At 44.3% G+C, this 25223-nt stretch overlaps 1 non-coding gene across 1 annotated transcript; it reads left to right on the top strand.

Annotated features, from left to right (window-relative positions):
• The first annotated feature begins 216 nt into the window (after positions 1 to 216).
• Positions 217 to 380, top strand: LOC142771493 (U1 spliceosomal RNA). Its single transcript, XR_012885961.1, has one exon. It is a non-coding gene; the product is annotated as a U1 spliceosomal RNA (small nuclear RNA).
• Positions 381 to 25223: the final 24843 nt, after the last annotated feature.

Below are 25223 nucleotides of genomic sequence, written 5' to 3'. Positions count from 1 at the left end.
GTTATATGTGATCAAACTTGAGCTTTTTTCATCCTCAATCTAAGCAAGATTCAGCTTTTTTAACAGGGCTACGTATACTGGTGGGTCATTAGTGTTTCTTTGAATGGCTTCTTTATATAGCTGAGAAGCAAAGAGTAATCTTTGACCGTCGTCTGCGCCTCACCAGAATGACACAAAACGTCGCGATGGGTGCTGATCGAGTGTGACCCGTTGTCTGGCGTTACCTGGTGCCGGGGTAACCGTGGTCAACATGACGGTGCCCCCAGGGAGAGGCGCGGGCATTGAACTGCGCTCGTGCTGACCCCTGCCACTACCCCAAACTGTGGCAGATGGGGCATGCAATTTTTGGTAGTGGGGGACTGCGTTCGCGCTCTCCCCCTATTTCACAATTCATAGGAAGATCTATACACCCATTGAAACACTTGTGCGGCGGAGGATAGTGCAAGCTTCTGAGAACAGGGTTCTCCGATATGGCTTCGTAGGTGTCGTTTTCTTGCTTTAAGTGAGAACTACACAGTAAAAATTTTTGCACCCAAAAGGGTGTAAAAAGGGTGCTTTTACGAGAAAGCACCCTTTGCAACACCCTTTAACACCCATAAATGGTCGATTGAAAAAAAAGCACCCCTTTGTTTGGGTGCTTGCCTCAATAGCACCCTAAAATAGGCTCTAAGGGTGCTTTTGTGCCTGAGAAGGGTGTAGGTGCCAATTCATCAGATGGAATATGCAGCATAAGAAGAACACATAATTATAATATTTGGGATTTTACGTGTCAAAAACCTCGATATGATTATGAGGGTCGTCGTAGTGGAAAGCTGCAGAGATTTTCACCATTTGGTGTTCTTTAATGAGCGCTCATATCGCACAGTGCAAATGCTTCTACCTTTTCGCCTCCGCCTTAATTCGACTGCCACGACCGGCATCGAACCCGCGACCTTCGGATTGGTGGCCGAGCAGCGCAGCTACTGCACGAATATGTGGACCTTGCGTTAAATGACGGCCTAATTGACGTAGAATGTGTGAAGGTGCTCTCCGAATACAGCAGAATGTCAGCAGAAGCTAATCGCGTTTCATCTATAATGGCAATTAACTGCAATCCATGCTACGAAAGCTTTCCTTAGCGTTGGTTATAAGCTGCATGTTTGCTATGGATTATATACACACAAATAATGTTCGCCCGAGTATGGGTGTGTGTGCGTGTAAGCGCGATTGTGTGTACACCCGTGCATGTGTGCGTGCGCGTGTATGTGCGAGTCCGTGCTTGTGTTAAGCGTGCCTGTGCACATGTGTACGCCCATGCATGCGTGCGTTTACGGTCGCGTGTGTGTGTGGCCGTATGTGTGTATACGTGTATGTGTGTGCGCCTGTGAATAAAAATGCGTGTGTATCAGCCCGTGCGCCCTCGAATTTCGTGTGTGTGTGTGTGCGGGGGGGAGGCACTGCTTCTTATTGTTTAAGGTCCCACACCTGTTCAGACTGGGAGTCTATATGGGAGGTGGCTTAAGGAATGGCGGTGGTCAACGCACTGTACACGGACTATTCAGTACATGGAAAACAGCTGCACATTTTCGTGCCTGATCGTTGCTTACGAACTTGCTGTGGTAGCTGATTAGGTCCGCTGAGGTGCTTCTACGCTCGAAAACGTGGGTTATGACCAATTCCCACGGAAAGCTGTCACTGCACTTATGCACAACCATCGTTTATATTAACAACGTTTAACAAGAACGTGCCCTGCCTTTGCTACAGGTGCTTAGCTAGCTCATTGGGTAACCATATGGAATTATGTGCTGATCATGTGGTCAGCAAAAAGTTTGTTATAACAACCTCGGCACGTTTCGTGGTGCGTGACAAGCCTTCTAAACATCCGCGACTGAGGATTAATTTGTTCCAGCTTCGACTACGCATTCAGTGTTTGCGGCACCATACGCGGAAGTGCCAGACACAGACAATGCAAAAAGAAATTCCTCTGGAAAAAGGTGTAGCGATGCTCTCCCGCTAATGCCACCGAGGACGAAATAATTATTGTTTCTGGCCATTCCATGGTGCACTTTGTTTTCCGCAAGTTTTGCTTCACTGTTTTTCGCCCACTGCAATCGCATTCCGTCAAAATACTCAAAGAACCCGAGGCTGGTAAATAACCTGCGTCGCTGTGCGACTGGCTGGAAGGAGAGTTGCCATTTACAAGGAGTCATTCCGCGACGAACGGCCGTCCGCCGTATGCGCCATAGCGTTTGCCTTTCGGCGCCGTCCTGGCGGGTTTCCCGCTCCTACCCCCCCCCCCCGCTCACGCCGGCCAGCGTTGCTACCACAACGGCGGCGTAGATAAGCGAATAGTTGCGTCACCGAACACCTGCGTCGACAGCTGCGGCGCCGCCGCCAGTGCCTCCTCCTTCTCTCTCTCAACGTCGCTCTCTCTGTCTCATCGTCTTTCAAATGCGTTGCGTTGGTCTGGGGTCTTAGTCGCTGTGTGTGTTCTAGCGAACAGGCGCATATTCAATGGTGGTCACGCATGACACCGTGTTCGAAGTGACGCTCGAATTAAGAAATATTCATGGAGTGGCGGACACGGACAACGTGGGCCTGTTAACGGTGAGTGTACTGTTTTCGTAGGTAGTAATCATACAGCGCTAGCTGGGCGCCTGCAGCAGCTCTGCCGAAGTAGGCTGCCAGCCATTTACAACAGCATGCGTTCGCGGGCCTGTTGCAGATGCCCGATTAAACGTGTGACCTAACGAGTTCACACTGCTATGCGCGATGTTGTGTAAGTGCCTGCATCACTCATACAGTGAGTGATGTGATCACTTAACAAGGGCGGGATTAGTTGCTGATCGCACATTGTCTCTACACTGCACAAAGTGATTGATATTGTTTTAAGATGTGCTTTGGGCTACATCGTAATAACATTTCTATTAATACTCAAATGTGCAACGTGCTTCTGTAGGTGTAAGCGTAAAAAAAAGAAAAAGCAAAAATTATGTACAGAGGCGCACTGTACGAAATGGCTTTTTTTTTTGCTTAAAGACGGTATAGTTGGAGGTGCTGATATGCCGCGATGCTCCCAGCACGTGCGCCTCGGTCTTTTAAGCTATTTAGGACAAGTGCCACCAGCAACAGAGAAAGATCTAGCAGACTTCCAAAGGCGCGTTGTTGTGGCCATCGCCGTGCGTTGTTTTCCCTCGTTTCTGTTTGCTGTTTTCGTGCTTCGCTTTCATCTGCGATTATCTTCGGCGTTATAACAGAATCGAGAGAGTATACGTGACTGTCGGAGCTGTGTGCGGTAGCTCTAGCATAAGCCATGGCTGCTGCAACGTAGTCGGCGTCCGCGCGCGTTGGTGTCGTTCGAGCGCTCTTACTTGCGTGATTGTGTTTAACTGAGTATTTAGGCACGGGTTACGTTTGTAAATCCCGTAGTCAATAATCGCTAATAGCGTGCCCCTGATTGCCATCAGAGGATGGGCTTGGTTGTCGAAATATGCCAGACGCTTTTTCTGAAAGCAAGCTTTGAATTTTTTTTAAAAAAGAAGTACTTTCATACGTGCAAGGCAGTGCCTATTGCAGGCCCGCAACTCTTTAAAAACTGGACGAGCTATCACATCTTTTATCAAATTACAATGAATTAAGATGATTGAATTATAGATGACGAATTTCTGTGCTAGATTAGGTGCACAAAACACATGTTCGCAGCCCTACGTCTAGAAAGCAGGCAAATAGGAAGCACAGCGTCAAATTTGGATTAGATTCCATTGACGGAGCGTCTTGTGAGAGTAAAAAGAACGAGAAAATTGTTCATTTTTGATGCCCTTATAGAGGCAGTCAGAATTGCACTGATTGGTGACTTGTAACAATTCCTCAGATTGTTAGAGGCGTGATTAAAGTCAGTAAATCTTTTACTTTTTTTTGTAGACCTCTTCGCTAGTGCCACGCCCAAGATCATTTGTTCTCATGTAAAAAAGAAAGCAAAGATGTATTCACTGTTTGTACATGAAGAGGTAAGTTTCTTGTGCATTTTGATTAATGTTAGATGTTCTGAACGTTGTACTTTAGGAATTGTTTTTCACACTGGCTCACTACCCTAGAAGGAATTTGATTCTTAGGTGAGTTCAGGCTTTCGTAAGTGCCATTTTTGAGCTGTAGTCTTACACTTCACCTCATTTCGGGAATTTGCTGTATGCTGGAAAACTCTTATCTTTATCATACGAAATTATTTGAATGTATGGGTTGTATGCTTCGAGTTCAGTGTAATGTCAATTACACGCCATTTCGAAGGATAAACACCACACATTCTTTATATATGGCGTTGCCAGAACAGCACGAACATCCTTTTATGAGAAGTCATATGTGCTCTTATTACAGGATGAGAGGGTGCCGCTGACGTCCTGCGTAGTCTACCCCCCGGCCCCAGCCTAGAGCAAGCCTACTTCCTGAACCTCCACATGGATAACCGAAAAATCTTCCGTGTTAGTAATGACGAAGAAGGAGTGACAGCACTGATGAGTTCATTTTTTTTATTTTCAACATTGTCTACGGCCGCAAGGCCTTTAACATCCACCGTGATTGAGGGGCTTTTTCTCGGCGTGAGTTTGGAGTTTATCAAAGAAGTTGTTCAGGCAGTACGACGCTGAAAATTTTAGTGTCACAATGCCTGAACAACTTTTTCTAGTGTGGTCATGGTAGATGAACAAACATTGTTATTTGTGTAAGTTATTTTGCTTAAATATAGCTGGACCATTCCATGCCAAACGTCCCAGCCACTTTGGCGACCATCTGAATTGTATTTGAAAAAAAAAGTGCTGACTTACTGCGTTGATACAGTGAACTGCTAGAATATTTCACCGAGAAAAAAAGTTTTGTTCATATGGCTGGCTTACAACTTCCTGGCATAATGCCGTCTGTGTGCTGTTTGTGGAAAATTTCGTTTTAAAACTACCGCTTATTTTTTCTAAAGCAAATTCGGTCTACCTGTTAAGTAAATGTGCTTCTGTAAGGTATTTGAAGCTCAATAATAATAGTGCAATTTTTTTGCCACATTCGCTTCCAAGAATAAAGCCAAAATGTGTTATGTTTGCATTTTTTATTGCAATATTGCACTTTGTATGAATATCTGAGCAGTGAATACTTACTCCACAGAAGGTATATTTTGAGAAAAAAATATCTTTAGACCTCTCAAGCTGCTGAAATATACGAGAAAATATCACGCATTTCACAAAATTGTGATTTTTGTCCGTATTGAGATGCAATTTGCTCCATGTTGTGATACAATGAAAACTCATAATTATACCTAAATTGTAAGAAAATGAAATTTTTTCTGTAATAAAAATCTTATCGCAAAAAGGACAGGAAAGAGCGCTGTCAACTGCATTTTATTGAAGGTGCTACGAGCGTTTTTATACTGAGCACAAGACCAGGGCTCATCTGCAACAACACGTGTGTGACCATGACAAAATTATTTTAACCGAGAAAAGAATACTCTTTTTCGGAAAAGATAAGTGAAGGTGTACTGATGCATTGATCCTCGGCCTTCCTGATAAAGAGTTCTAAAATCTCTCATTTTTCTGCTTGCTTTTTTTCAAAAATTGTGTTTTATGAAACCTAGGACTACACTTACATTCTTTACGGTGCCCGGCCATGAGACTACTATAGCCCTTCTTAACATTTAAAGCATGCTGTCTTGCTTGATCATTGAAGCATTGCCCAGTTTGTCCTATGTTTACTTTTCCACATGTTAGCGGCATCTTATACACATTAGATTGGCATTCAGTAAACCTATTCTAGTGACGAATGGTGCAAGACTGACTATTCCTGTTGCTGTAAGTACATGCACTTTTGAAAGCTTGCAAGGGGTGGAAAACAACAATGTCATATCCGCTGGCTCTTTTCCTGAAATTGTGAGACACCTTATGTACGTAGTACCGTGTGACATGCAAAGGTGATTGGTCATTCTCTTTTTCTTTTGGTCCTGTTTCCTTTAACTTTACTTTCTGCAGGAGGGTTTCGCAAAAAGTGTGATGATGCTGTTGGGGTATTGGCTGGTGCTATCAGCCCAGGAGTGCTAAGAATGTTCTGCCTTTTCATAGTGGGCATTCAAAATTAGTAGAAAGGGGAATTGATACCACATATACTCAGGCCACCCTTCAGAAGTCATGTTAGCACAAGGGTGAGGTCAGGTTTAAAAACCAGATTAAAAGACTAAAAGATGCTGGGTATCCCAACAGAATCATCACACCCGTTTGCAAAACCCTCCTGCAGAAAGTGAAGTTAAAGAAGACAGGACCAACAAAAAACAATGACCAAAACCTTTGCATGTTATACCACATCATGTGTCTCACAATTAAAAAAATAGCCAGCAGATATGATATTAGCGTGTTGTTTTCCACCCCTTGCAAGCTTTCAAAAGTGTGTGTACTAAACAGCAACAGGAATAGTCAATCTTGCCCAATTCGTCACGAGAATAGGTTTACTTAATGGCAATTTAACGTTTGTAGAAGTATTTTTTATCAGGTAAACCAATGATCAGTGCATCACTACACGTTCACTTATCCTTTCCGAGAGGGAGTATTCTTTTCACAGTTAAGATTATTTTGTAGTGCTCACACGTGTCGTCGCGCATGAACACGGTTCTTGTACTCCTTATAAAAGCCCTCGTAGCACATTCATTAAATTCAGTTGACAGTCGGTGCTCTTTCCTGTCCTTTCTGTCTCTTCCTAAAGTTGTCGCGCTGTGACTAGCACACAACCACGATGAACCAACTCTCCCAAATTTAGCTCTTGTTACGTAACACGTAGACCGAGTTTCGTATGGAAAGAAGGAGCGGTGCTTTTAAAATAAAAGTTTTCACATACAACACCTAGACGGCATTCCAAGAAGTTCAGAGGGCAGCCACGTGACCAAATATTTTTCCTCTCCTAAATATTCCAGAAGTTCACTATTTTCAATGCAGCACGAGTTTTTCGAATACATTTGAGATGGTTGCCAAAATGGCTGGGACATTTGGCATAAAGTGACCCAGCTGTGTCATTAGCCATAATTATGCATTACCTCTTTTGTTTTTTGTGTGTTTTGACTCAGTTTTGTGTTCGTTTTTAGCTTATTGTGTTTCTGATCATTGTATTGGTTTCTTAAGTATTCGCTAAAGTTATATGTGCGAAAACCCGTATATGTTTGCATGTACATCATTTCTCATAACCAATTGTTATGCATCCAGGAATACAAAGCTTAATCCACTGTGATTGTATACATTTGAAAACACTATCCACATATATTTTTGTGTGCATCACTACTTGGGAACGATTGTGTACATGAAGGCGTATGTAGTGAAATCATGGTGATTGTATATATTTGAAAGAATCATAAGTATATATTTGCCTGTATTTCATTCCTATTAACCGATTGTGTACATGAAGGAGTATTAAACTGGAAACCACTGGGATTGTAGATACTTGAAAGAATTATAGGGATATATTAGCGTATATTTCATTTGTAGTCTGTATGTACTTGAGGCAGTATACTAAACTGAAACCAGTGTAATTGTATGTTGCAAAGAATTGTCAATGAAGTGAAACTGAATAAATATAATAAACATTTGAGGTGTTGCATGTGTAGTGTACGTATACGTGAACGTATATCTGGTGAAAAAGTTGTGTGGCAGAAGAAAAGTTTATGTTTTATTTGCCTATTAAATAAACACAATATGCAAGGGCAGCAAGGCTTCATTTTCTGTAACGCGCATTATGCATATACTGTGAGGTATACATAGATCCAGCACAAGTTCATACACGATAGTACGCGTTTATATTTTTGCCCAGACGCAATGAATGGAGCTCGACAGGTGGCGCACCATTGATAATCAGGACCACTTTCTTCAAGTAGTGTGTAATCACTGCATGCTGATATCTATTAGTGCAGTCTAAAAGAATACTGGCACCCCTGCCATGGGCACTCAACACCCTTGTGCACCCTTCTCGCACCCTCCTCAGAGGGTGCTAAAAAGTGATGGACATCGAAGGCACCCTTCCTTAAGGGTGTTTTTGTAACACCCTACAGTTTTTTTACATATACACCCTATTCTAAGGGTGCATGAAAAAGCACCCTTTTTGGAAGGTGCTGAATTAACACCCTTAGGGTGTCGTCCACGGGACAAGCTCATTTACACCCTTCTGGGTGTAAACATTTTTACTGTGTACTCATAGCGCTTACAACATACCTACCCATGGCTGCATCTGGAGAAATAAATGGACAGTTTGCCATACTCTGCGGCTTTCCTGTAAGACTTGTTTTCCAACCAAAAACGGTTGTTCACCGACTGCTTTTTTCGCTCATTGTGCAGCGAAGGTAGGCGAGCACGCGAGTACAAGAAAATGTCACCTCACTAAAATCCAGCGAAGGCACGCGAGCACGCGAATACAACATTATTTACGAGAACAGCAGTCTGTAAACGAGAGGTTTTCGTTAGAAAACAAGCCATACAAGCAAGCAACCTAGCCGATTATTGGAAACTGTCCATTGGACAGTGGCGTTTAGTAACACGCCACGAGTAGAGTATCTTGGCTCAAGTTGGCGTATAATCAATCATTCTTTTCTGGTTGTCGTACCACTTTCTTTGGTTCTGTTCTGACCTTCTAAGCCCTGACCTAAAGCACGCGAATTCTTCGAGACAATGACAAGCGATAGGATTTGCATTCGTGAAGGCCTATGCGTCACCGCCACTTGTCGCGTCACGCGTTTCTGGAAAACTAGTAAGGATCACCTGTCACCCAAAATCCAGCGTGGCGCTTTCCGTCGATGTGGCTGCGCCCCTCTTCCTCGCTTCGGTTGCAGCTGGCATAAATGGTTATTATTCGCGCACACTTCGAAAAATGCAAGGTATCGCCCACCTTTTTTTTACAGTAGTATCTCACGCGGAGACTGAAAGTGGCCTATTTTCTCGTTGATCTCGTTAACGAAGGTTTGTTTTGCTTTCTCTATGTTAGCTTGTAGCAAATCGGCCGCTTGCTGCAATGCGAAATTGGCATGCGAAATGCGCTGTAGCCGTCGTAGCGTACGCTTCTTTGTACCCTGTCACAGTTCACCCAAAAATTGCAAAAAAGAGGGCCGTGAAATTCTTTTGTGGCTAACTTGTGCCATACTAGAGAGTAATACACTTCGCATATTGACATCGACCAACTTTTAAACTTCTATTCGAAATTTATGGGTATGCGCCGTATAGTTTTCATTCGAAGAACAAAAAAATAATAGGAGGTCTAAAGCTTCGCCTTTAGAAGTTTAACGCAATAGCGACATTCTGTGCTTAGTGCGTACTTCAAACATTTAGTGCATGAAACCTTTTCAACTTTGCTATGCACCCACCACGTGGCCTTCAGAAAATTGGCAAAGTTGCGTGTGCGCCTTTTGTTAAAAGGTACCGGCTTTCAACGACGGGATCATTATGATAATCACATATTTTGAGTACAGGGACTGAGAACACGTCTACACATTTCAGTTGTCGTGGCGTCCCTCAGGGTGGTGTACTGAGCCCCGTGCTATTCAATATAACACTAATCGCTCTCCATACGCACCTACCAAACAATATTTATCTATCAACATACGCTGATGACATCTGCATCTGGGCATCTGCGGTAACTCGCCTGCAGTTACGAGCGAGAATACAGAGAGCTGCTACTGCAACTACTTTGTATCTACGCAATCGAGGCCTGGAAATTTCCTCCGGAAAGTGCGCTCTTCTGGCATTTACGCGCAAACCCATGTCGAATTAAAGAGTGTCAATTAACGGTCAAAATATACCATATCGTCGATCTCACAAATTTCTGGGTGTCATAGTCGACAGAGACTTATCATGGAGCCCTCATGTGTCGTATTTGAAAAAGCGATTGACAGGCATATGCCATCTTTTCAAGTTTCTCGCTGGAAAGACTTGGGAAATGCAGCCTAATGCTATGTTACGACTGTACAGGGTGCTTTTCCTTGGATTTTTACGATACAGTCTGCCTGCATTATCAAACGCCAGCAAAACAAGTTGACGCATGATACAAAGCGTTCAGGCACAGGCGCTTAGAATATGTCTAGGTCTGCCTCAGGGTGCCTCAACAATGGCGACTATAGCTATAGCCAAAGACCACCTCGTGCAGACCCATATTGAAATTGAAGCTTTGAGGATACACATAAGGCATGTGGGCCGGAATCCCCAGCACCACCTAGCCTCTCTACCAGTGGATAGACCTCATACTTCCTTTTGTCGAACAATAACTACACATCATGACTCCCTACCAACTGGTTTTACGCCCGCGGCGAAACCTTCGATTCCTCTATGGTGCCTCAAACAGCCAGTTATCTACCTGACAATACCAGGCATCCACAAAAAAGGTGATTTCTCAATACCAGCCCTCAAGCTGCTCGCATTACATCTGCTTTACGAGAAGTACCAAGACTGCACCCACGTCTACACCGACGGCTCCGTCCTGCCAAACAGCTCAACTGCGGCGGTCGTTATTCCAACGCACGCCACAACCATCAAATTCAGGACAGCTCATGCAACCACAACAACGGCATCAGAGCTTGCAGCGCTTCGCGCTGCGCTGCGTTTCATTAACGACCAAAGCACGCAACGGTGGACGATTTTTTGCGACTGCAAGGCGGCACTGCAGTCACTTCTGTCAAATCTACGCCGTGGTCCACACGAGCAGTTGGTATTTGAAACAGCAGAAATGCTACACCACATAACAGAGAAAGGGCACCACGTTATATTTCAGTGGTTGCCAAGCCACTGTGGAATTATCGGTAACGAACGAGCTGATAAAGCAGCCCGTTCAGCCCATACAGAAGACAACGACCAGTCAATACCTCTCTCAGGAACGAACGCTGCTAGGAGGCTCCGCATGCCTGCTCGCCAACGCTCCATGGCTCTTTGGAATGAGCCTCTCTTTACGCATGTAAGATTACGATCCCTTGATCCAACGTTAAGCATGCAGCTTCCAACAAAAATTCGACGAGGCGACGCTACTGCTCTGTGCAGACTATGGTTGGGAGTCGCGTTTACCCGTGCGTACGCGTTCCGCATAGGTATGGCCGACACCGCCGACTGTGCACACTGTGGAGATGAAGAAACAGTTCGACATATACTGTGTGACTGCCCGAAATACAACCTGGAAAGACAACACCTTTCTAATAAACTAAACAGGTTAGATGACCAGCCGCTGTCAGAAGAAAGGATACTGCGCAATCGTCATGACTCATCGTCACAGAAGAAAGCCGTGCGAGCGCTACTGGGCTTCTTACGAACTACTGGCCTGTCGGAACGCCTCTGAGTGGACTGATTTTGTGTGTGCGTGTTTGTCAGTGTTTTTCTCTTATTTTTATTTTTTTAGACTCTCCCTTTCTCTTTCAACCCCCTATTCCCCAACCCCAGTGTAGGGTAGCATAACGGATACTAGCATCTGGTTAACCTCTCTGCCTTCCTCTTTTCTCGTTTCTCTCTCTCTCCACCCCAGTTGGCCACAGACGCTTGTATCCCACATTATTACTGCAATATTCCATGTTACATTGGGAAGCATGTATACGAGACGCATATGTTTGTGAAGCAAGAGAGCTGCTTTCAATGCATGTTCAAGCCGAAGTTCTTTTCACTATTTACACAAGCCGAGGCGTGGCCTTGTAGTAGAACATCCGCTCGGAACGCAAACGGCCCAGGTCCAATCCCCACTTTGAAGCAAAACAACGTTTGTTCGGTCCCCAATCTGCTTCAGAATTTTTATCATTTAATTGTATTTGCATTGTTCTCAATTTTTCGGTCACGCACAATATGATGATTTTTCTTTTTTAAATAACAACGCCGACGCCGGAGTTTCTGCGAAAGGAGCTGTTTGGTGCTATCGCGTTAATAACACTGCGGCGGACATGCGGTGGCAGCCATCGCGAAGGAGCAAGTTTTCCGCTGCTGCTTTTCGCTGTCGCGACAAAATCACGTGCATTCGGTTAGGGCGTTACTACAGGTACAAAAAATTGATGAACACAAGTGCACGTATGATAAATAATCAATAATTAACTTTAGACGTTAGATCTGGGGTCGGTGATGTGTCACTAAGCGTCAATGTGGATGCAGTACCGTTAGACGGTGTTTAAGTGTTCAACCAATAATTGTATAAGCTATCTTATATGAATTTACAATAGGCACTAAACTACTTTTGTATGATGACGTTTTATTTTCTTGTTATACTGATTCCTATGATGTAGGAATCAAGCATTTATTTTTTTTCAGCAGAAACGTTGTGCAATGTCTACTTGGTTTTTTAAATTATCCTGCGGAAAGTCTGAAAGAAATACCTCGCTCAAAGCATCGTAATCCGTCACAAGGTTGATTAGAAAACGCGAGGTGCGTGTGTCAGGAACACGGAAAAGATTAGGTATCGACTAGAAAAGTGTCATGGTGTGCACTGCGGCCAGTGCACGTATTCGATTTGGGTACCGAAAGAATGTAATTTCAGCAAACAGTGGCTTCCAACAAAATTTGGTGAGTGACATCCTGAAACGTCCAGTCTAATCTCTGACGTATATTCTAAAGGCGTACTCGTCAGAGGTACAAACTGTAATATTCCGAAGTTGGTATTTTACATTCATGCGGATGGTCCCGTAAATTCAGATGATTATACGCCCCGATTCTGAGCTATAGCGGAGCGGCTCATGCCAATGTCGATAACATAATCTGTACATGTGAGAGAGCAATCATAAGAATCAAACGTAGCGCCAATCCTATATTTAAGATAACCACTGCGGTGCACTGAAGCTAGGTTGCTGGGTGTAGCCTCCCACTGCTGTAGGCCGGTCCAAGCTTGAAATGCACGATGACGGCCAACGTTGGGTGATGGAGGTGATAGAGCACTACCATGCCTATAACGTTCCCCGCTTTTCTCACTCATACGTCCTTTAGGAATTGAATCACGTTAACTAATGTTATTGATTTGTTAATTTTCAAACACCAGAAATGTTAGTTAGAAAACAGGCCATCATAGTGTCTGAATTTTAATCACTGAAGTGATGGTAACAAGTGAACTTATCTTCTGAGAGCTAGACTATCGTTATTCCGACCCTGTATTCATTGTTTATTTAATATAGTCCCTCTGCACTAGTCACAGTGTTTTACACTACTATTCTTACGAGCTGGAAACTTTCATTTGTGCCTCTAGGGTCTTCTTCATCACTGTCTACCAGCGTCGCCCTTTTGTCACCCACCTCATTCGGCTCATCTTCGTTCGTACACGTCCATTCCTTCAGAAAAATAAAAAATAAAACGTGAACCTAATATTCCAGCTTTATTCCTCACCCAACATCAACTGCATTTTTCTAATGCATGTTTATGCTGCTTCTAACTGTGCACCCTTTTTGCTGAGGACTAGAACCGAGCTCAATTTGATGTGCGCGAATGAAATCGACCATTGTCCAGCCAGCTTAATCTAGCCTGTCTTTTCAACCTTCGATCTCTCGGAATGTCTAAAGAGCTTTGTCGTGTATGTGTGCCAGTGTCCAATTGAACCGGCGATGCGGCCTGAAAGCGTGGTAGAGGAAACTACATCTGAAAAACTTTTCGGCCTCTGGAAACGAGATTACGACCCGAAACATGACGCCGAGGGACGGCCACTTCCAACTCAATTTGTGGACACACCTCTTTTGGGGCCGAAATAGAAGACAGTTTGAAAGAAAAAGGAAAGAAGAAAATAAATAAATTGCGATTACTAGCCTACGACTTTCACATCATCTTGAGCTCCGTGTTTACCCTCGGCCTATGGTATTTTTGTCTTTGAATAATTTGTCTGCACAGCAGTAGTTTGGAGTGACGCCAGCTGGCTGTGTAATGTCGTATGTATTCCTTGTTTATTTGATGACATATCTATTGATGCCCTTTTCTCGAACCAGTTGTCATATGGAACGCTAAAATAAAAAGAATGTGTTAAAAAAACACCGTTTTACTTAGCCGTTTTTTGACTACTGAGGAATTTCAAGCGCGCGTTACGCTTGGATAAGCATGAAAATTACGAGAGTGCTGTTGCCGCTACCTTACCGGTCAATATAGCAGTTGGCGTTTTAGTTTTCATTGTCACTCCTTCAGCAACAATCTCATTCATCTATTGCATTTTGGTCTGTGCTTTGTTGCAGTAAGCTATGAATTTGCGATTAAACTAGTTATGTCCGCCTTATTTTATGTCTGTTTCTTCTGTGTGTGCTTCTTGGATCTCAAGGTGCATTCGGTCGACTTCTTTGTTCTACTGGGTCAGTTTTGGCAGTACTCAGCGCAGCCCCCACTTGATTGGGAGACGCAGATAACCAATCACGCCTGAGTCAACCGTTAATTCATTTAAATAACAAATAAACCAGATGTCTTAATTGCACCAAAACAGCGGCCGCATAGCAATGTCGTTTGCATAAGTTTGGTGATCGCAATCGCCTGCCATCGTGGTTTAGCAGCTAAGGAACTCGGCTGCTACTCCATGGTCGAGGGATCGAATTCCGACCGTGGTGGCCGCATTTTCTATGGGGACCGCAATGCTCAAGGCCGGGATACCTACTTTTAAGCGCACGCTAAAGATCTCTAGGTGATCAAAATGTGTGGCGCCTCCACTACAGCTTCTCAAATAACCATCTCTTCGTTTCGGGACGTTAAAGCCCAACAATTAGCACGGGTTTCCTCTAACGTACACCCTACTTTTTTCAGCCTTGATTGGTTCACCCATTGCCTGATCATACGCAGATCGTTTTTCGCGTCTTTTTTTCTGCCGTTGTATATCTTGAAAGTTGTTCGTCGGCGCTTCTCGTGTCCTGAGTCTCCTGACTACTTTTTTTTTTTGTCGGTGTTTGTACGTCCAGCGCTTAGATTGATTAGCGATCATATTATCACGTAACATCACAAAGAAAACTGTAACTGGAAGTCAATAGAACTTAAAACACTTCAGATCACTAAACAAACGTATCCTCTTTTTTCGCGCAAATGTCCTCTTTCTTTCCCACAGTGACATGTTACAAACCTGGCAATAGCAATAGCGCGTAATACAAGCTATGATGCTCAAGGCACTACCCTCCCCCTCAAAGCATCATCCCTATTCAGCGGCGTGAAAGCAAGAGAAACAAAAAAACACACACACGCACACACACACACAAGTTCATCTGATGTAATGGTGACGTAGTGTTCGCAAGGACACACTATGCATAAGCGATCGTTGCACGATTTGCTGCGGGTGTAATGGCCTACCACAATGACAGAGCGAGAAGCCAGTGCGTAAACTATAATGTTAGAGCGTAACATTCATCAAAGGCATCAATAAGCTCTTAATTGCACCAAAACAGTGGCCGCATAGCAAAGTCGTTTGCATAAATTTGGTGATCGCCATCGTGTTCCAAGCTTCTAGCTTGAAGAACTTTGGTTTCTAGATGGCGGGAATGCAGCAATGATTATTCTTGCATCTGCGGAAGCCAACACTGATTCTGCCAATTTTTAAAATGTTCCTGGCTCCAACATGCAGTCGATGAGCTTTGTTGAACGCACGCAATGTGGAATAGAAAAGAACCTAACTCATAATCTTAACATATGTTTTGAAACCCGTGATTGCGAAAAAAGTAAAACCTACATTTTGCAAATTTGGGCTGACTTTCTTAACTGTTCCCCGCCATACAAAGTGCAGCGACTACTACATTCTACACATCCCTCGGTGGTGTCACAACCAGATCTTGATTCGGAATAAGAGCGTTTGGAACGCTACAAGTAGCAGGCTGACGTTCAGAATGAACCACTCAAAAGTAGGCTATGTGGTCGACTCCAGCCACTGTAATGCATGATCTCTATTCATAACCTTCTAGGGCAATCGAAATGGACGATCTGAATACGCTATTGAAGGAACCGAAAGAGGTGCAAAGACGTGTGTGAACGAAAGAAAAGAAGGGAGAGCGAGGGCGTGCAGTACAATCGAGTGAGCATGTGAAAGCTTTCCAATGAATGTCTCGTTAGAGAATGGGCGGAAGCCTATGCACTTCTACGCGTTGCCTGAAGGGGCTGTCATTCATTTTTATGTTTTTATTGGCGTACTTCACTGGCTACGTGTGTAGGTAGGGCTATTGAAAGCTGCCTTTGGGCGTCTCGGATTTGACGTGATTTCTGTTCACTAGCTCATACCGCACTATGAAGGTGTGCGCCCTTCCCACTTTTAGTATATGGAGAGATGTTCATTTTTAGTTGAGAAATGATCCGGCAATGTAGACAAGCTACAATAAAAGTAGCAAAAAGCATCTTGGATAGCTGTGTTGTATGCACTCTAGAACATCCGGACTAAACGTTTCTCTTCACCAGCCAAAAAAAGTAAACATCGCTTTTTTGCAGCTGTTATGAGTGAAATAGCTGCTGCCTTTATCTTAATCGTGTTCGAATGAATCATTAGGTATTCTGTGTGCAGTGCATGCGTCTCTGACGCGTCGGCTGAATTACAAGCCCAGCCAGCCACAGGTGTATGTGAAGCTTCGGTATGTCGTCAGACTGGTCTCCGATTTTTAATGAAAAGCCATGTTTCAATTTTCGATAATATTTTATTGGAGTGCGGGGCTTTACTTACTGAACATTTATTGCATAGTGGTCTGTGCGGAAGTCAACTGACGACCCACATCATAACGGAAAAATGTGTGAACACTGTTTATTGTTTGTTTACGGCTTGAAGAGCCATCAAGCAGTGGCACTGCAAATGAAAACGTTAACCGATAATCAAGAAATAGTGTACTTGTGTTTTCCTCAATATACCATGTTGTTTTGTTGGGCCTGTGGTTGTTGGCGCATAAGGACTCTAGCACTTTTTTTTTAGAATGTACTGACAAACATTCACTAGTTTCAGAAGCTACCTTACCAGTAGCATTGGTTATGTACAAGCCTATGTGTCTCCACCAATCTGCAAGGCGAATTACATGTTCACGTGTCAGTATAATTTATTGCAATCTGAATAAGTCGCTGGATTTGCGCCGAGCTGCATTAAAACTTTCTTTCATGTCAAACTTGTTAACATGGTGCAGAAGCAGGTGATAATTAAAATTGAAAATTGGCTCTGATTTAGTTAATGATTTGTCGTCACCTTTCAGTCTAATATATTATTGAAACAGGTTCTCAAGAATGAAAGTCATCTAGCAGAACTATTGCTGAGGCGTGTTCGCACGTAGTCAGGTGTACAAGCATACGATTTATGTTTCAACCGTTTCTGAAATTGCGCTGTGTAATAGGTTCCGGTCAAAATGCACGGCCTTCTAAAAAACGTGCCAGGCTGCATAGTTTCACTGGAATAGAAGGCACGGACGCACGGTAGTGCATATAGAAACCAGAAGAAACAAAATGACACGTACTAGCTTCTAAGTAATTTTTAATTAAATGGTGGCTCTAGAATGAGCCAAGCCGAAACCATGGTGTACTCTTAATTCTGCTTTTCTGAACAAAACATTAAATTCTTCAATGTAGTACGTGTCAAAAAAATTTTGTTTGTGGAGACTTGCCTGCTTCTCTCGAGTACTGCCCATGAAAACCCATATGAGAATTTTTAACGAGATAGCGTTAAAGAGCGCATTTCGCAGAAATTCCGGCGTTGGCGTCAGTGGTTTAGAGAGAAAAATTATTAGTTTTTTATGACCAAACACTCGTAAAAGAAGCAAATAAATAATTTAAAAAAATTCTCGGTCTTAGTAGGTGATTGAACCCGGGTCGTTTCCGTGGAGAGCGGGTGTTGTACAACACAGCCACGCCTCTGGTCGTGAATGTAGCAAAAATTACATCCTCTACTTGAAAATGCAGTAAAAGTAACTACCATGCTTTACAGGAAGGCGTCTTGGGGAGCTATTCAGGATCGCCGAAGCTTGGCGAAGCTCGGAAACAGCTCGGGATCTTTCCGAGTTCTGGCAACACCTCCTTTTGGATGAGCAAGCAGTGCAAAAACTCTAATCCACCCCTCAGCACCCCGCATTTCACTGGTAACGATAGAACCCGGCATTGCTTCAAGTACAGTCCATGAAATTAGGTGGTGTTTTCAAACAAGGCATGTTTTTTGATTTTTTGTCGTTCCACTGAAAGCGCACTCTTGCAATAAAAGTGCAGCAAACATTTCATGATAACATTTTTAGAGGTACGGGGTGTTTAAAGTTATTTTGAAGGTTTTACAGCCTGCATTAAGTTAGTTTTGGTATTACCGGTCCTGATAGTATTACCGGCTGCTGACCTGTAGATCGCGCGATCGAATTCTGGCTGAGGCGACTGCATTTCCGATGGAGGCGGAAATACTGTAGGGCCGTGTGCTCTGATTTGGGTGCACGTTAAAGAACCCCCGGTGATCGAAATTTTCGGAGCCCTTTACTGCGGCGTCTCTCACAATCATGTTTGTTTTGAACCGTGAAACCCCACATATCATCAATAATCAGCCCGGTCGCCTCCGAATTTAGTTGTGGCTGAGCTTCTTACAACATCGCGACCACAGTTCAGCCCAAAGCCACGCGTCAATCATAATATTCAGCCAGCACATTCTAGCGCACTGCTCGGCCGGTGCCCGCCTTGTTTGCCATTTTCATCGTCTACTAGCACCCAAGCATGTGTGCTGGGCTAATTAGCTATTTGGCACGGCAGTATACTTGGCTAGTTAGGCCAGGACATGCCATTACCAAGCTAACTACGCGAAGTCTTAGTGACGCTGAGGTTTTAAGCCACATCTTAAGAAGACAGTCACACCGGTACCATGCCAGTCATCAGTTGAACTGGGGTCTTCTCACAATCAACTAACTTGTGCGACCGACAACTCAAGAAAACTGAATTTCCGAGTTCACACGTCAATCAGTTTGATTGACACATGCCCGTGGCGAATACCAGGTACGCCCAACACGTTTGCTCATGATGAGGAGCACTGTCCACGCCGAGTGGCACAATTAATCAATCAGCTTTATCGCACAGACAATGTACACACGCACGCTGTGCATGTGTGTGCAGGCGTGACGATGTGATTGCATTTGTGCGTGAATTTGCCTGAGTGTGCGCGTGTGCATGCGCATGTGCGAGCGTGCGGGCGCGAGCACGCGCCCCAAGGAAGTGCGCGCGCTTTGTGTACTCCCACCGCCAACGCGGGCACTTCAGGTCGCACCATCTTGCTTCCGATGTTGTCATGCCACCTTCCGTGCATAGTCATCATCATTATCATCATCATCACCAGCATCATCATCATTCTGACTACGTTCACTGCAGGACAACGGCCTCTCCCATGTACCGCCAGTCATCTCGGTCCTGTGCTAGCTGCTGCCAATTTATACCCGCAAACTTCCTAATCCCATCTGCCCACCTAACCTTCGGTCTCTCCCTATCCCGTTTGCCTTCTCTAGAAATCCAGTTAGTTACCCTTAATGACCAGCGGTTATCTTGTCTACGTGCTAGATGGCCGGCCCTTGGCCATTTCGTTCCCTTGATTTCGTGCATACAGTGGCGCAACTTATCCTAATATACGCCCAGTATCCACAGTAGCGCCATATTTGTGTTGGTGCGGTTTGTGTTGTACGTATATTGAAGGGAAGAGGCTTGTATTTCTTAGAAACAGCTACGGTAACACGTTTTGCTTTCTGGGTTTCGCTATGGCACATATGCAACTTACGCGAATTGAGAATTGTAGACTCATACGAAATCACGGCTTCAATCACATGAAGGTTATGCGCTCTTTATGCAGCACACGAACGTCGTTCGAATCACGTAAATGTAATGCGCATGTTTACGCGGCATATTCTCTGCATAGGTGTTTCCCAGCCGGGCGGCACTTTCCGCTGTCCCATGTCGCCGTAAAGGATGTTTGCTGTTGAGGGCATACTGCATGGTGGTTTGGAAGACGCCTCCACTTTATTCTTTTAGCCCGGACTTGTGCATAAAACATTGTGGTTGAAATGAGAGGAGGAAATAGGTTTTGTTTGAAAAGGCAAGATTTTGGAAGAATAGTCTCCCTCCTCGACGAGGCAGCCGTGAGTTCTTATGCTCTGGTGCAATCTTTGGCTTCCAAAATGCATAAAGTTGAACTGTCGGGTTGGAGTTAAGCAATGCGGGAAACAATATTTTGTACACAAGCCTTCTGGTCTGCAAAAGCCCAGCACTGCCACTAAAGCGATCAATGAGTGATCGAAGAGACTGGATTATCAGGAAAGATAGAGGTTGAAAGCATGTTGCAGTTTTATTTTTGTATACGTGGGCTTCTGTACCTTTGTTTTTTGGCCATTTTTTATAACCTCTGCCGGATCGCCTGGTTTAAGACTCTGAAGTAATGGCCTGAACGGGCTGCCGTTTCATTGCTTTGAAAAAAAAAGCCTATAAGTTTACGTCCTTCACCGTTCATTTGGCACACTCATGGTGTGATTTTAGAGACAGCGGGACCCGCTTGTCACGCTAACGTAGTTTTTCACTGCGCCTCTCACGCTTATAACTGGATTACTTTTGCGCACTCGTGAGTCACCTAGCCTTCCGGCACCTTAACGCATTCACTCCACTTCCATCTTTTTTTGATACTGCTGCACTTCCTATATTATTTCTTCTTACATTGCTTCAGTGTGGCTCTTTATCGGGTCAAACCTTTCGCGACACCTTTCAAAGTCAATTTCTTTTCTTCTCGGAACTTTAGCAGTTAAGAAAAAGAAATACGTATTTAATAGACGTGAAGAGAATTGTTCTCAGCGCTTTGCTTTGAAAGTTTTTCTCACCCACTGCCAAAATAAGAAATAAAAATGTAAATGTACTATTTAAGTCTTTCATTCGGCGGCGGTTGAGTGTCTTCCATTGTAAATATTGCAGCAAGAAAGCTACACATGTTAGAAAAAGAAGGAAGGTCTTTGTTTTGCGCACAAAGGTTGTTCCTGGAGCCGACTACCAAGAGCTGCATTATGCTAGAAAACCTTAAAGAAAAAACATCAGCCCCGTATCTGCATGTTACACTGCAAATGTCGTCGAAAGACGGTAGTCTTGCGTCTGGAGAGAGTGAAAAAAAAACGTTTATTTGATAATCTGCGCAAGAAAATCGGTGAATGGTATTCTGGAGGCGCTGCGTAAGAGTGCCTCGAGCGTGCATCGAAGGCAAAACGAGCACATCAAGTCAGTTCACACGCGAGACATGAGCGCTATCTGGCAGTTGTCTTGGAAAACAAAACGCGCGGCTCTAAGACGGATGTTGGCGCCCGTCTCCATATCAGAGGGGATAAGGAGTAGAACGCAAAGTGACGGGTAGGTGCCACCATGCCGTTTTAGGAAAGCGTTGGATACATTCGCCTTTTCGTGCAACGTTACATGGTCATCGCAGTGTGATAAACGCTATGGTCCTTAGAATAACTTATGTATGCCTTTCATAGTAAAAGGCGCACATGCACAATATATACGTGTTGTTATGGTGCCTCAGATATGCGCAATAAGTGCTTTTTATTTGACAATCGCATTAGTACGGATGCTGAATTTTGAGCGATATTGGTGGGCGCTGCAGATGGGGTTGGCCATTTGGGGTATCGTGTGGTGCCGTTTTGGATACCGAGTACGGCTAAGGGTGGACAAAAAGACAAATGTACAGAAAGACAGACAGGCAGACAGCCCAATATTTTTGCATCGAAGGTCCCCAAGAAAGACTATCGTCTTTGGAAAATGACAGCGTATCCAAGAAGTGAAATGGAGAGTGGAGCGAAGCTGTGTCCGCATGCCGCTTCCGCACCGCTTCGGCCTCCCGCTCTCGTACGCCGGGAGCTTGTCAGCGCCGCCAGGCAGCTTAACGCACGCTTCAGCCTCGTGCACTCGCACATCGGGGTTCCGTCTTAGAGCGCAAGCAGACACTGCCTTGCGTGCACAGCCTTCTCCATCCGCCAACCTTCTGAACGAGCACGCGCGCACCAAACGCCTTTTCTTTCACAACATCGTGCCCCTAGCGGATGGCGCCGCTGAAAAATACGCGCTCGCCCTCGTCTTCGCGTTACACCATTCCCATTTTTCGCGCGCTCACACATCGGGGTTCTGTCTTCGAGTGCGAATCGCTGCCGCCTTGCGCGTATCCTACTTTTTATCAGCTAACCGTGAATCATCCGCTGGCCGCGTTCGTCCATCGTCTGTCTGGTTTTTTGACGCACGGATGGACGTATGGACAGACAAACAGACGCATCAACGAACGCAAGGATGGGCACACGTACACACGGATGAACGAATGCTTACGCACGGACGGACGGATGAATAAATGAACGCATGAACAAACGCCGGGATGGATGCAGGGAGGGTTGGATGGACGCTAAGATAGACGCATTAATGGAGGATTCATGAATGGACGAATGGACGCACGGATGAACGAATTGGCGCACGGATGAACAGAAGGACACACGGATCGACGGAAGCAAGAACAAATGGACGGACTGAAGCGCGGATGGACTGACGGACGCTTCGCCCCACTCATCATCGTTCACTCCAAGAATATGCTGTGATATTTATTATTTATCATACAAGTAACGTCCTCTAGTATCGTACGATTTGCATTTTTCAGCGTATATGCAATTCCTTATATGTGCAAGTACCGCCCTCTACTACCGGTTCAAGAACAAACGAGCGGTGGCTACATACGATTACGATGGGACGCTCAGCCCAAGCCTGAAGGAGCTTCGCTCCTAAAAAATAAAGGATGAAGCTTGCCCTAAGGTGCGCAACGCTTAGCACAACAACAAAGCTGGATGATTCTCAAGTCTAATCTGTTTGGTTTTGGGTCATTGCGAGTTTGTTTTAGGCTGCTTCTCAGCACAGAGCGGTGCGAGTCTAAACCACAGACAGTCTGGCAAGACATGGATGTTGAAATGCCAAAGTCGCAATGAAACGAAGCATTTGCCACTCTCACAGATCTACTGCACCGCACGTCGTCATGCGCGCGAGCCTTCTACCTCTTCAGGGTTTTTTTGCAACTACCGTAGCTTCTTACGTTTCCTTGAATCTGCCGTAGTGCACAGCTCTGAAGCAATTCATGTAGATGTTCTCGCCAAGCTAAAATGTACGGCCATGGTGTTTACTCTCTTGTTTTTCCCGACAGTTTTCTGCTTCGAAGCCTTTCCCAATTACTGGTTACATCCGTCTAGAAATTTCAATGAGACTTCACCATCATCTGACGCCTTCATTTTTCGTGGGCCAGCGGTGATAGGAAGGATTTCTATAATTTCTGCGGTACAGACTCGTTTATATTTCTGATAGTTTTCCGGCATATATGTACTCCCAAGAGTTTTAACAACATGTGTAAGGAACTTCCCAGTTGAAAGAAATACACGTTGCGTGGGTGGGTGGCGACTACTTTAAATACACTAAGTGGCCCATATTCAATGTGGATCACTTGAGATAACCTACAGTTTAGGCTTACTTTATCAAGCTTGCCTAGCCGCTTCCTACCAAAGAAAGAATCGTTGGACATGGAGTCACCGCGTTGTCGTTAAATTGTAAGCCGCGTTGTCTGTAAGCCGTTGTGGTAGCCTAGCAGCGGAAAAGCCACACTGCAAAGCTTGAGCAGACAGATTATATGCCACCCCATACGGGTCTAAGAGGTTCGGTCTATCCAAGGAGGGCTAAAAAAATTGCTGGAGTGGAAGCTCCCGCAATGCCTTTCCAGCAGAAGTGACGCCAGCTTTTGCCGCTGCCAAGATGGCGGAAACATGCCCTTTTCTGATAGTGCCCACTTAAAGATCAAGTGGCTTTGATATATTATGTAAATGCTACGTTACTTCTATATTAAAACATAGCTGTTCCCGACGAAATAACACACAGAACCGAGTATGGATGACTGAATCTTCAAAGAACTTTGCTCCAATTAGACGCTCACTGAGGAAAACAAGTAACTGTGAGACGCACTTTGAGCGCAATGTGACCCGAAAAAGTCCCACATTAAACCCATCGGGCGTGCGAGAGAAACGCTTCGTTTTTCATCGCTGAACGGTGATATTTTATTGTGCCCTTAGTGAGATGGCCGCCACAGCCGCCATCTTCCCAGAAGAACGGCTTCACTTCTGCGCAATCATTTGCACTCCAGCAATTTTTCAATTCCTCCTTGGGTCTATTTGTCCTGGCATGACAGTGGCGCGCCACATGCGTATAGTACGGCTTGGCAGTGGCTCGGTACGTTCACGTATAGCTATTCCAATTACAGTCAAATTAGGCTAGCAAAGTACAACGAAAATCTGAGTACAGCTCTCTGATCTAAGGCAGACATTGTGTTCGAAAATTGAGTCCAACGGCATTTCTTGTGAACTACGCGTTCATTGGATGCATGAATAAAAAAGTGCTTAAGACTTTTAAAGATTGCTACATGTATCTCAATATTTGATGATAATGATCGTTGCAGAAGTTGCGAGTTCAACAGCAACTGATAATTTGTAAACGCTGCCTAACAAAAACGACTATTACAGTTTGTAATTACAGTCAACGTGAATAAGCGTAAAATATGCTTACGCAGCAGAGCTCACCCTTTTTGAAATTGAATTATATTTACTATTAAGACTGAGTTTCTCGATTTGCGTAACAAGTTTGAGTGTTTCTACTTTCCATATAGATTTCTTTAGATGTTCTGTTTGATTTGTAGTAATCATTCAAGAAGATGTAAACTTTATTTTATCATTCTGTAAAATCGTTAGTGCCTGCATAAACTTTGATGAAAGCAAAAGATTCTGGTTGTGTATGGGCGCTCAAATTCCCTCAGGTTTTTCAAATATTTCTTGAAATTACATTTCTATTCGGTATCTCAGTATACCTCACAATAACTATCGTCACAGTGGCCCGCGTAAATGTGCCCACTAACTACTATATGTCTAAAGGTACCGAACTTGGCACGCACGAGAGTTTCCCATTTTTTCAAAAGCGAAAGAGTGAATTTTCGTCTCCTCGACTAGCTTATACAATAGCTAAGGAGATAAGGTACTTGTGGTTCGATAAGGTCCCCTCGATGTCTCGAGTGCTCGGAGGCAGTGCGAAGGAAGAGCCGTTGTTCGGCAAAGAGACGCTTTATTGCAGCACTTAGGCGTCTGCCCTAGTCGAAGCTTAAGCCTCCGCTCTTCATTTCACATTTAAAAACCCTCTTTTCAACCCTCGGGTAAACAAATGGTCTCTACATAAGCCAATCACACATAAAGGCTTGCATCGCCACAACAAATCAATAAAACACTTTCATAACAGGCACTGCATTGGTAAAAATCACGTTACGAATACAACCAGAGAAGGGATAGG

The sequence above is a fragment of the Rhipicephalus microplus genome, chromosome 1, assembly GCF_043290135.1.
Source record: "Rhipicephalus microplus isolate Deutch F79 chromosome 1, USDA_Rmic, whole genome shotgun sequence".
NCBI lineage: Eukaryota > Metazoa > Arthropoda > Arachnida > Ixodida > Ixodidae > Rhipicephalus > Rhipicephalus microplus.
Note: the sequence above shows the minus strand (reverse complement) of the source record. Positions and strands in the feature narration are given on the sequence as shown.